Consider the following 11,926-nt stretch of genomic DNA (forward strand, 5'->3'; position numbering starts at 1 on the left):
ACAGTTGCAGAGCTTACCTATATTGAACGATCAACTTAGCTTTCCTAGTAGCCCTTTGTTATATCCTATAATATGATGTTTTACATATGAGACTATATTATGGTCAATTGTATTGACACACAATTTATATATGTTTGTATGAGATTATATATATTTGTATGAGAGTCTAGGGATGAGGATTTAGGTATGCATAATTGTATAATATATATATATATTATATTAGGTGAGTTATATATTATATTATATTAGGCGAGTTTATATGTATAATTTTGTTTTTGTTAAAAAATAATGTTATAAAAATAAAAGTAGGTACCTTGTAAGTAGTATTATTATAGACATATCATTAGTTAACTCGATTAATTATTTTTCTTAGAATTGACGATTTACACCTCTTGAGTGTAGTATTTTTTATTGTTATAAAGAATTTTGACCTCTTATTAGGTTTGACGATTTATTATAATAATATGCTGTCCAGTGTATTGTTATTAATAAGATAGGGTTTTTACTAATTGGGTTTTTTACTGACACTTCAGCTATTCATAATTTGTTTATTGTACTTTTTGTTGTAATTTCTGACTAAATAGGTAGGTAATGGAGTTTTTACCTACTTTATTGTATTGTTTTACTATATAAGGTAGAGTTAAGGGTGTTCGTTGTCAGTGTGTGTTTGCCTTTGGTGAGTGTACACGACGCCTGAAGATGCCGAAAGGCGAAACCCGGGTCGCAAAAAACGACTTAAATGGAATAGTACAGAGCTTGAATCCATTAGAATTTAAATTCAAATTCCATCAAGTACCTTCGGTCGAAAGTATTAATATTATAATCTTATAAATTAACTTACCTATTATGAATACAATGTTAATTTTAAATGGGAAAGGATGTACTGCTACTACTTTAGTCGCAGTATCGAAGCGTTGTTCGATATAAATATAAATGATTTTAAGTTTAACACATTTTTACATTAAAAAAACGACATTTTTATAAATAAGAAATACATTTAAACCAGAGCGTTGGGGCGGAGCTCGGAGCTGGAGCACGGAGCACTGGAGCAATGGGATTTTACCCGGAGCAGGAGCGGAGCCGGAGCACCGAAAAGTTGTAGTACTCCACTGCTCCGGATGTTTTTTTTATTATTAAATTTTCGTCCTAAAATCCAAAGAAAATATTATATTTTGACACTGGAATAATTTGAAATATGGCAACACTGCCGAATGATAAATACCCTCGCTTTTTTGACAGAAGAGGCAAATAATGAGAGATGATTTGCTGTCGGAAATTTTGTTTAATAGAATTAATAAGGAAAATGACGATTATTTTAAAATTAGTTATTTTTTTTATTTTTTTACCATTTGTATACATATAATACTTATTAAAACGGAGTTAGACCCTGGAGCGGAGCCGGAGCAAGTATTAGGTCCCGGAGCGGAGCAACTCATAAAACGGTCTGCCCCAACGCTCTGATTTAAACTACAAATTATTGTCTATGCCTTCGAGGGAACTTATCAATGAAAACACTTAATTAAATATAAGTTTTCAATAAATTGTACAACACATATTAGCATTTTTTGTAATTTCATCATCATCATCAACTTAACATTTATAATAATTCGTAAAAAAAAAATGATCTTTGGGTAGGTAGTTTTTCGGTTACTTAGTTAATTCTCTCTTTACCGTTTAATATGTCATATTTGATTTAAAAATCTTAGAAAATCAAAAATGTCAACCGAAGGTAATATATTTATCATGTAACCTTTATTCACTTGAAATTTTATTGTAAACCGGTTAACTATATTTCTACTTAATTTAATATTCAATCAACACTACATTATTAGGTTTCGATAGTTGTAGGCTTTGTTGAAGGACAATAAATACGTACACCTATTTACATATACGAGTTTTACAATGGTTGAGGTTAAATTTATAGTTATAGGATAATAAGTGAAACGTTTATTTTGTAAAAAAAAATGTAATTTCATTGCCACAACAAATAATGGACGCAAAAGTTTACTTAAAAAAAATAATTTGATAAAACAAAAATAACACAGAAAAATATAGACATAAATTAAAAATTATACTAACATCAAATATGCACATTTTTAAGGTAGAGGAAGAGAGAAAAAATAACTAGGTATGTACTAAAAATTTAAAATCTTCAGCAGAAAATGTATCTACTTTATTAAATTAAAAATTATATTCAGTCAAAAAAAATATTTATGTAGCAAGATACGAGGGCTCACAAGTGCTATGGAAACGTGTAGCAGAATTTCATAAATTTGTAATCAAAAAATTTTTTCATTTAATTATAAATGAATCTTTTTTTATCATATTTAATTTAATCTATCGACGTTTCAAATGGGTAGTCAATTGTCGAGGATTCTCGAACGATAACTCAATAATAATAATTATCGAATTAGTAAAAGGTGCACCACTAATAATTAACTTAAGTACTTGAACTCATTCGACTTTTATATATTATGTAATCCTATATCACCAATATACTTAGGTGCAGAGGAACACGGCATCCATCCCCTACCACGGTTGTTTACGTACGGTCTCCTTACCTGCGAACAAACAGAGGAAAAAAAACATATTAGCTAAGTAGTATTACGAAAGGTAAACAAACAACATTCAGCGGAACACTTTAATTTAGTGAATCACAAACTGTCATACCGCCTGTAGAGGCCCACCGGTTAAATAAAATACTATTATAATATAATACTCGTCTTAGTATGTCATAATATAATAGTTACCTAGACAAGACTTTCATCGAAACATTGCAAAACGTTTTATCCGATAATAAAAAACTTTTATAAAGTTTATTGTGCTGAGAAAACTCTAATAAGATAAAAATGTGATAGATAATAATACCCCGTGTACACGTGCATGAATTTACTGCAGGCAGTACGTATTATCGCGGACATAACAAGAAAACGCACATGTAAAAAAGGATTATCATGCAAGTTGCAAAATCGGATGCATGAATCAAAAAAGTTCGGAAACTGCTGAATTGACATGCGACAGTTGGTTTGTTCGATATTGAAATCAATGAAAACAAATACAATAAACTATGTTTTTATTCAACGAATAAGACACAAGATTTGAGAATGTAACGTTATAATTATACATTGAATATACATAATTTGAAATCATCTCATGCATAAACACACTACAAAAAAATTTTGTAAAAGAAAATACGACACCCGACAGGGTGGGATTTTTTTCTCTACAAAATGTTTGTATTATTATGCATGAGATGTTTTCGAATTATGTATATCGAAAACAAATACGTTGACTGACTGACAAAGTTTAGTGTGAATTATTTATGTCAGATCTTAACAGCCTACCTCCACCTTTCGCCACTGTAATATGCAATATTTCTTGTTTTGGCTTTCCTAAATAATAGTTAAAGCCTGAATGTTAAAGGAACAGGCCATAAAAAGTTTCGAGATGCAGCTGTATCGGCATACCGTGGAGATATCATGGAATGATTACATTACCGATAAGGAGCTTTTAAGCTCGAGCAAATAATATAAGAGAGCTTATACTTAGCTACTAGCAATCGCAGAAAAGCTGCATACTTTGGCCATATTTTTCTCAATGAGATGTATGATTTAATCCGACTCATAATGCAGAAGAAGGTAGACAGTAAAACGTTGGTAGTAGAAGATTCTTTTGTCCAAGGCGTTGTGGATCTAATAAGTCTAAAATTTGCACGCCGACTTTCGATAGAAGACGGTAACAAAAGAGGAAGAAATATAACTTAGTAATTTTAGACTTATCTCCTGTTACTTTTACACACAGATTTGTAAAAATAAATCTGACATACCGATAAAAAGATTGTGTTCCATTGCTTTAATTAATTAAATAACCTAAAAATATATATGTATATTCATGATATTGGCGTTCCATTTTACATTATAAAACAACACCAAAAAAGTATGACATTGAAATCTTTCACACGACACATTTTGGCTGTGATGTAACGAATAATGCCGGAATTTTCCCAGCAGAGTGAGTCATTCATACACAATAGGGGAGTTTTCCCAAACCGCCTGACCCTGTACCCCAGATAACTATGTATGACATAGCAGTCACGTCTTATTCCCGCCTCGCGTATAAACAGCCAGAACGGGTTTTCCCCGAATGTAGTAATACTGTTTGACTCATATAGGTACGTACAGCATTTTTAGCATTTACATAATATACAAAGAGTTTAGATTATAACTAAAGGGATTATAAAAAACTTATTATATTAATACACTTGTTGGTGTCTTCTCTTCTAAACCGTTTCCTCGTGGTTTAGGATCGTAGTAACCATCCTGAAATACAGCCATCTTCTGATCAACTCATACTAGAAACACATTACGATCACGTCATGTGAACGCACGTAAGCTCTAAAATATATAGTTATTTTTATTTTTTGTCTTTCTGTCTGTATTTTTAATTCTTTATGACTAAAAAACTTAGATGGACATAACGCCCTGAGTAGGTAGTTGGATATTAGCGGTGGAGTGGTGGGGTGAGGTGCGGGTAAAGGGAGACGCGCCTACATCTAACCATTGACGATCGCGCGTGCTTACTCAGAGCTAATAACAAAATTTTGTCACGCGTGGTTTAAGTGGTTAAGATAGCAGCGATGGTGTTGTGAGGTGAGGTGCGCACCTAGATACAACCGTCGTTTATTTAATTTATTTGAAAAAATCTGGACGTTAAAGGAACGGAAAATAAGAAGACTGGACGCATTCGAGCTGTGTATGCGTACCATGAAGATATCCTGAGCTGATAGATCACATTAGATTATAGGAATAGCCAATAATACAAGAGAACTTAAAGCTACTATAAAGCGGAGAAAAGCTACATACTTCGGTCATATTTTCCGATGATTTCATATACCGCAACTTATAACGCAGGGGAAAATATAGGCAGACAGTAGAGTGGGTAGAAAGAGAATCTCTTGGCTACGGAACATTCGTGAGTGGGTCAGTCTCCAATGCGTTGAGGTTCTGATACGACGAAGGTTTACTTCAAATTGTTCGTCAAACTACGGTAGAAGACAGTCCGAAAAGAAAAAGAAAAATTTATTTCCGTTTTTCACGCCGACGATATAATATATCGCACGTTGCTCATTACTATGTAGATTTGATATCTCGAGCTTTCATTAAAAGAGCTTTTTTATCGAATGTAAATATCATTTTGATGGAAATGTCAAGTGTAATCTGACGTCGAGCCTGTCAAAATCAATGTGGTGAGTGGAAAAATATCGCTCAGGTTGCGATGGGAAATTTTGCCGGAAATTGCCGCGTGGGGAAACTCAATTTTACGGTACAATATTATTATTCAATAAATCGCATAAAATTTAATATTCATCGGCTTATAAATAAATTAGCGTTTGAAAGGATTTCACAGAAATTAATAATTTGCACAGAAAATCAATGAAATATTAGGCTCTGGTTAACCACGTCAATTGTGTTGTGGAGAATACTTCCAAGAATGAATTTATTTGGTTATTACGTGTAAGAGTATTTCTTAAGTGTTTATAATTATAATTCAACAATACCCCAGCGCTTTGTGGTGTATGATCTATGGCCCGGGTTTGAGTTTCATATTCTTATGCTAGGGGCGGCAGGTTATATGAAAGTATGGTGAAGCCGGCTAGTATGGCGAAAAAGTATGGTGGGGCGGGCTGGTAATCAATTTGTGGCAAAATTTGAACGTTAACATTATATAATATGGGTATGTTATAATTACCAAAGTAAATCCTCTGTGATGCCATGAATTTTTTTCATCGCGACACTATTTTTCGTAAGTTATCTGCTATTGTTGGCCTGCTTCATTCAGCTGTATGAGAAAGCCGATTCCTTGCCCCTCTTTTAATTTAATACCTTTATGTTCTTATGTGATAATATTAATTGTTCGGGGATAGAATTATAATAATAAACACAAAAAATCGCATCGTTTAATTAGTATATTCATTTGAAAAATTACGTTTTCTTTATATATCGTCACTGTTCTGGCAGAAGACACTAATTCGAAAAAATGAAATATTGAGTTAGTACCAAAATGTTCCTTATTTCAAACTTTACCGTCTGGAAACCTTCTTAATAAATAAACAGTCTTTATTTTAAAGTCATCATTTTTACGATTACTTAATAAACTCACATGATAGACCATTATTTCAAACATTTTAACAACTTCAAAGTCAAACTACTAAAAACTAGTATTCTCCAGTTAGTGTGTTCTGCCAGAACAGAGACGATATAATGTTTCGCGTGACTGATTCAAACTAGCAAGTTTGGAAATCATGAAAAAATTATAGAATAAACACTAAAACTTGCACCATTTTCTATAAACACAGAATAGCTTTTTAATAAAATTCTTTTGAGTTTTTTACGATTCAATATATTCGATACCAATACATGGTTGGTGGTGTGCGTGCGGATGGGGAGCCGGACTAAATAACAGGCAGCCGATGAGCGCGTATGCATACAATCCACGAACCGGATCATTGTTTTGTTAATACTGTACAATATATTATATTCCTTTAAAAATGACGTATTGTTTATATAGTGTGCTCCTTGTGACTGATTTAAACTGGACAGTTTTTAACGCTTGAAACTTGAGAATATTCGCGAGTGGACGATATACTTGATATATCGAAAATCATGTAAGTTTAATGCTAATAATTGGAGCAGCGTTTAGTTCTTTTCTCTTAGAGGAAGACTCGCAGTTGTATTCGGTCAGAACAGAACCAATTACCACCTGTCCAATGCTTAGATTCTGAGTTATGGCATCTTACGAAGGTACAGAGCAGCCATATGCTCCGATTTGAGAACAAATTCTGATGCGGATGAGCTTATACAGCCCCGCGTATGCCCCAAGAGTCTCAGCCCGGTTTGATTATTTTTAAGCGTGAAGTGAAAAGTGCCGAGTGACATTGTTACTTAGAGGCGCAGCATGGTAGCCATTTAGACATTAGCACAAAAGGAAAGTAGGTTACCTCTTAAAATTGGCTGCACAAAAGTACAATTCTCGAGTGTGCAGAAATATGGTATAAACACGTATTCAATAATATACTATTTTTAACAATTAGTTTGTATCATAATACGCATTAATATTTGTCACGTAAACAAACCGTGCATTCAATATTAGCTAATATTTGAGGACATTTAGCAGGCTTTGTATTTGACGCGTTGTATGGCCTGATTGTCATTAAATCAAAAACCAGAACTAGTTTCAAAGTCTTGGTCGATGGCGACTGGCTTTCGCTTTTCTATTTATTTGTTCTGTGGAGTTGAGTGCGTTGTCAAGTCTTGGGTAGCTTGTGATTACCAGGCGTAAAAAACCGCTAATACTTCAGACCAAACGTAGGGCCTTGTGATATTCTAGATTAAGACCGCGTATGGTGCGGGCGGGTTAGTTTGATGGGCTCAGTGCTTGTGTATTTAGAGGCAAATGATATTGTTTAATAAAGTGTCATTAATCAAATGAAATAGGGTCTAGGACGATTTGGCACCGGGACAACTGGACGCCACGGAATTCTAAAATAAATAGACGTTAGGTACTTATAGGTACTTTAAAAAAAATATTTAATATTATTTATATTTAAAAGATTATATTATGATTTAATAGTTGGTGAGAATGTAAATATGCAGACGTAAATAATGATTTAATCGTGCATATGTTTAAGTTCCAACGAAAAAAGACTTTTTATTTTTATATAAAGCCTTAGGCATGGTAATTCTCAATCCGCAATAAAGAATACACTATGTTAAGAGTAAAATGAATTAAAACTACTAAGTAGTAGATAGAAACTGATTAAAATACCTCGTCTACGTTCTGTATACGTGTCTACGACAGTGCGGCGTCCAATTATCCGGAGTCCAGTTGTCCCATTCCAATGAAATACGTTTGTTCAAGTTGAAGAATGAAAATTGTATAGTATAGTAGATTACTGCCTGTTTAGATGCTGGACAGTAAAATACAGCCTATGTCGATAGACAACGAAGAAAAAGAAACAGTAGTTGCATAAAAATACATATTTCTTTAATGAAAAAATTACAGTCCTAAGTTTACGAAACCGTTTATATAATATTACGTAAGGTCTAAATCTCTGCACTAATAAACGTAAAGTAAAAACAGAGCAGTAAACGAAATGAATATAAATGCGGCATCTTTCATATTGACGCTTGATAACAGGGCGGAAAAACTTAAGGCAGGTCTAAAATCGGTAATAAACTTCGCGCCGGCACATAAGCGCGCCGTCACACGTAATTTTTGCAAAGCAAAAAGGGCCACCCCCACAGCGCCGTTCGAACGGGTGACCCACTGACACGAATACAGTGACGGAAGCGGGGAAATGGGATGTGGCGGGGTGGCAGAGGGTGTGAGAAGAGGGATCGGTAGACGTCTGTGAGGGAGTGTTGCCATGATGCGAAACGAAACTATTACACATTCAAATGCAATGAAATGAAATGAGGCGAAATACACACGTAAGCTTAATAGTTTTATTGTAGATATCGTGTTTGCTAAAAAATTAAGACATATACATAGATAGCCAACCATTTCTATGAATAGGAGATATCAGTAGCGAAGTGAAGTTTGGAAGTAGTTATGTACCTATGTTATGGAAGTCATCGTGCATTAGTAGGTACTTGTCAGTCACACTTACATAACTTAAGAAGATAATAATAATGTCGTAGAGTTAAGAACACGGATGGTGTTAGTTAGTTTTAAAATGTAATTAAATCCTAAATCTTAAGAGATAAAATTTTATTTTTAAAAATATCGAAATGATATATTTTTTATTGAAAACACCTCAGATACATACTAGAAAAATCTTTTTTTCAAAAAATGCGATACCACTGGATTTGAGCCAATGTGCGTTACCAATTAAGCTACTGGCATCCTACTTAATCGTGACGGATTTAACTAGTAGTTCTTAAATGAAATGCTTATCAAATTCGTTAATGTTGGTCGTGATTCCTATAATCACATATGCATATGAAACATAGGCTCTCAGTAAAAAAGGGATCCATATCTGGATGTCATTATCAGAACATAGCTCAAGAACACTAAAATAAAAAATAATTTAAATAATACCGACGTTTTTTTTAAAATATTACATCGTATTGTGAATATTCACTTCAATAAGTAGTGATTCAAGGTTGATCGAAAGGCACACTCTATCAACACGCCTCGGACGGCGTACTCTCTATCATAACGTCTCGGACTGAGCATATCTCACCGTGTGTTACCTTGCACTGTTATCCTCGCATCTGTAATTGTACTTCTTTATTCGATAAATAAACTCTCTCCTGAATTCACTCGCCCAACCTTTAACCAATCTTTATCTTTTGCACCATCACCCCAAATTGGTTACTGAGTTGTATTGCGATAAGTTCTTATAAGCGATTGCGTAAGGGAAATGTCAAAGAGAAAGGGCATTTTTTTGCAGCTACCTTCCGACTTAATTCGGATCGATACTTCGGATATAAATGAAATAATGTTTTAATTGAATTGGAAAAATATAATAAATGTAATATTTATATATTGAATTTGGCAACATTGCAGAAGGGAGAATATGGTGACAGAAAGTGATAAAATAATCCGTTTTGAACGGTTCAATTAGTTTCAGATATTTTGACGTATATTGAAGTGGCTGTATTTTAAACTGTGGCTGACATTGTAACAAGATGAGAAACGGACATAACTGTTTTTATTTTATAAGCTATTTAATATATCAACATAAGTTATGAATATAAATATAATTTGCCGAAAAATCACTTAAAATAGTAGTAGGTATTAATTATTGTAATATTATTGAAAATAAAGAAAAATAAACCCTAACCATATCTAACCTAACAAGTTCGTTTCATCGTTCGAAAATCAAAATCAAAATGGTAGAAAGTTACTTAGCCGCTATTTGAATATTCAAACGACTTTTTACAAATTTAATCACATTGAAAATACACCAGTAGGTACTGAAGTTTTTCCCTACAAGAAATAATGTAAATCTCCTGGCACCTGACAATAGTGGAAATCAACTCGGACTCTGGACGCATATTAATTTATAGTGAAAAACCTGACCAGAAGGAAAGCTAAAAAAGGCTTTAACGCATCGTGTCGCATGTCAGGCAGAAAAGCTGTTAACATTGAAGTTTTTTTTAAAGAAAGGACTAAAAAAGCTCTGGGCTCGGACACTGAACGGAAGCATTTTTTTACTTCAACGTGGATTCATTGACAATCCGTATATACTTTCAAGTATTCTACTCTCTGTATTGTGGAATTAACCTATTTGATAGCACCATAAAGATTTTTTTTATTAAAATTTATACCTAATTGTTTTTATAAATTTACAAAAGAACTCGCTTTATCTTCTTATGTCTTGTTTTCTATTGGATGTTATTAGAAAGTATTTTTATTATTTTCCTGACCATTTATCATTTCACACTGTGTATATCTTTCTCATATAGAACCAATAACAGTGGATGGAGGTAGAGGAAGCCTTCATCCAGCAATGGATCGACCCCAGCTGCTAATGGTAAAGTTTTGTATTGTACTTTATTGCCTAATGGCGCATTGGGCAATAGCTGTAATGCCATAATACTCTTATTTTTTTTAAATAAATCAATAAAACATTTGGAAGAGCTAAAAAAAGCTCTTGAGTTTTTTTAGTGTGCGGCCTCCCAAAAAAATTGAATACCTATGCTCTAACGGAAAAAGCTTTAAGTAAAAGCACTTGTCCCGAGCTAAAAGTGTTAAGTTTTGCACGCCACCCATTATTATCTTACTTACTTACTTCACCATGTTCGATGCTGAGAGGATCATATGGGCCCCCAGAGTGGAGGTTGTATTAACAGATTATTTATACGAGACGCGGATGTTATCCACTTGCTCAACCTATTAGGTTAAAAAAATAAAAAAAAATATGTGTATTTGCCAGACCCAGGATTCGAACCACGGTATTAGATGTTGGCAATAGCATAAAAAGGTTTACCTCACCTGGTTTATTCATTACCGCCCATAAAATACTAAAATAACTATATATTTATACATTATACTTATATATTATATTGTGATATAAAAAATGATTTTCAAAGTGCAATAAAAATCAATAAAAAAAAGTATTAATATACCAGGAAGGGACAGATTCACACTGTATAATTCTGAGGCAATTATAACTTCATACTAGGTATATGGCACAATATGCAATATGGCTAAAAAAAATATCTAAACTGAAAGCCACCAGCCACGTTGGTACAATTCAAAGAACGCAATTTGCGGCCCAGTTCGTTTATTGAATGGAAAGGTTTCCCACAAATCCCTCCAAATTCCAATATTGAACGCGGTAAGCCCCCGGAGCTCTCCGATTCAGTAAGGCATCAGTAAAAACTGTTCATATATTTAAAATATTATATACCTACACCCTCCATATTAAGCTTCTGCGCCAGCGTTTCCCATTCGGTTGATCGTGATCCTATACTACAGGGTTACAGAAATAATATCGCCAGGGACCATAGCGAAAACATTAACCCAAAAACTATACACGTACCTACATAATTTGAAAACACCTCAGATATATTATTATATTCTTACTAGAAAAAATATTTTGAAAAAAATCGTAGTCCGATGGGACTTGAAGTCGTATCCACTGAATTCAATCCAATATGATTTACCAATTAATAATTAAGCCACGGGCGTACTATCTAATTACGACGAAATCAACTAGTAGTTTCTACATCTGTGAAGTGGTTATTAATAATTTCGTTTATTATTGCCTATAGTCTGACTGGACTTGAACCCGTATCATGTACGCCAATGTGCTTTACTATTTAACAATTAAGCCCGTGCGTTATCTAATTACGACGAAATCAACTAGTAGTTTTTGAATCTTTGAAATGCTTATCTATTGCTCTAAATTATGGGA

This window comes from Rhyacophila brunnea, unplaced genomic scaffold (assembly GCF_057557595.1).
Source record: "Rhyacophila brunnea isolate RB1 unplaced genomic scaffold, BYU_Rbru_1.0 scaffold_8, whole genome shotgun sequence".
Classification (NCBI taxonomy): Eukaryota; Metazoa; Arthropoda; class Insecta; order Trichoptera; family Rhyacophilidae; genus Rhyacophila; species Rhyacophila brunnea.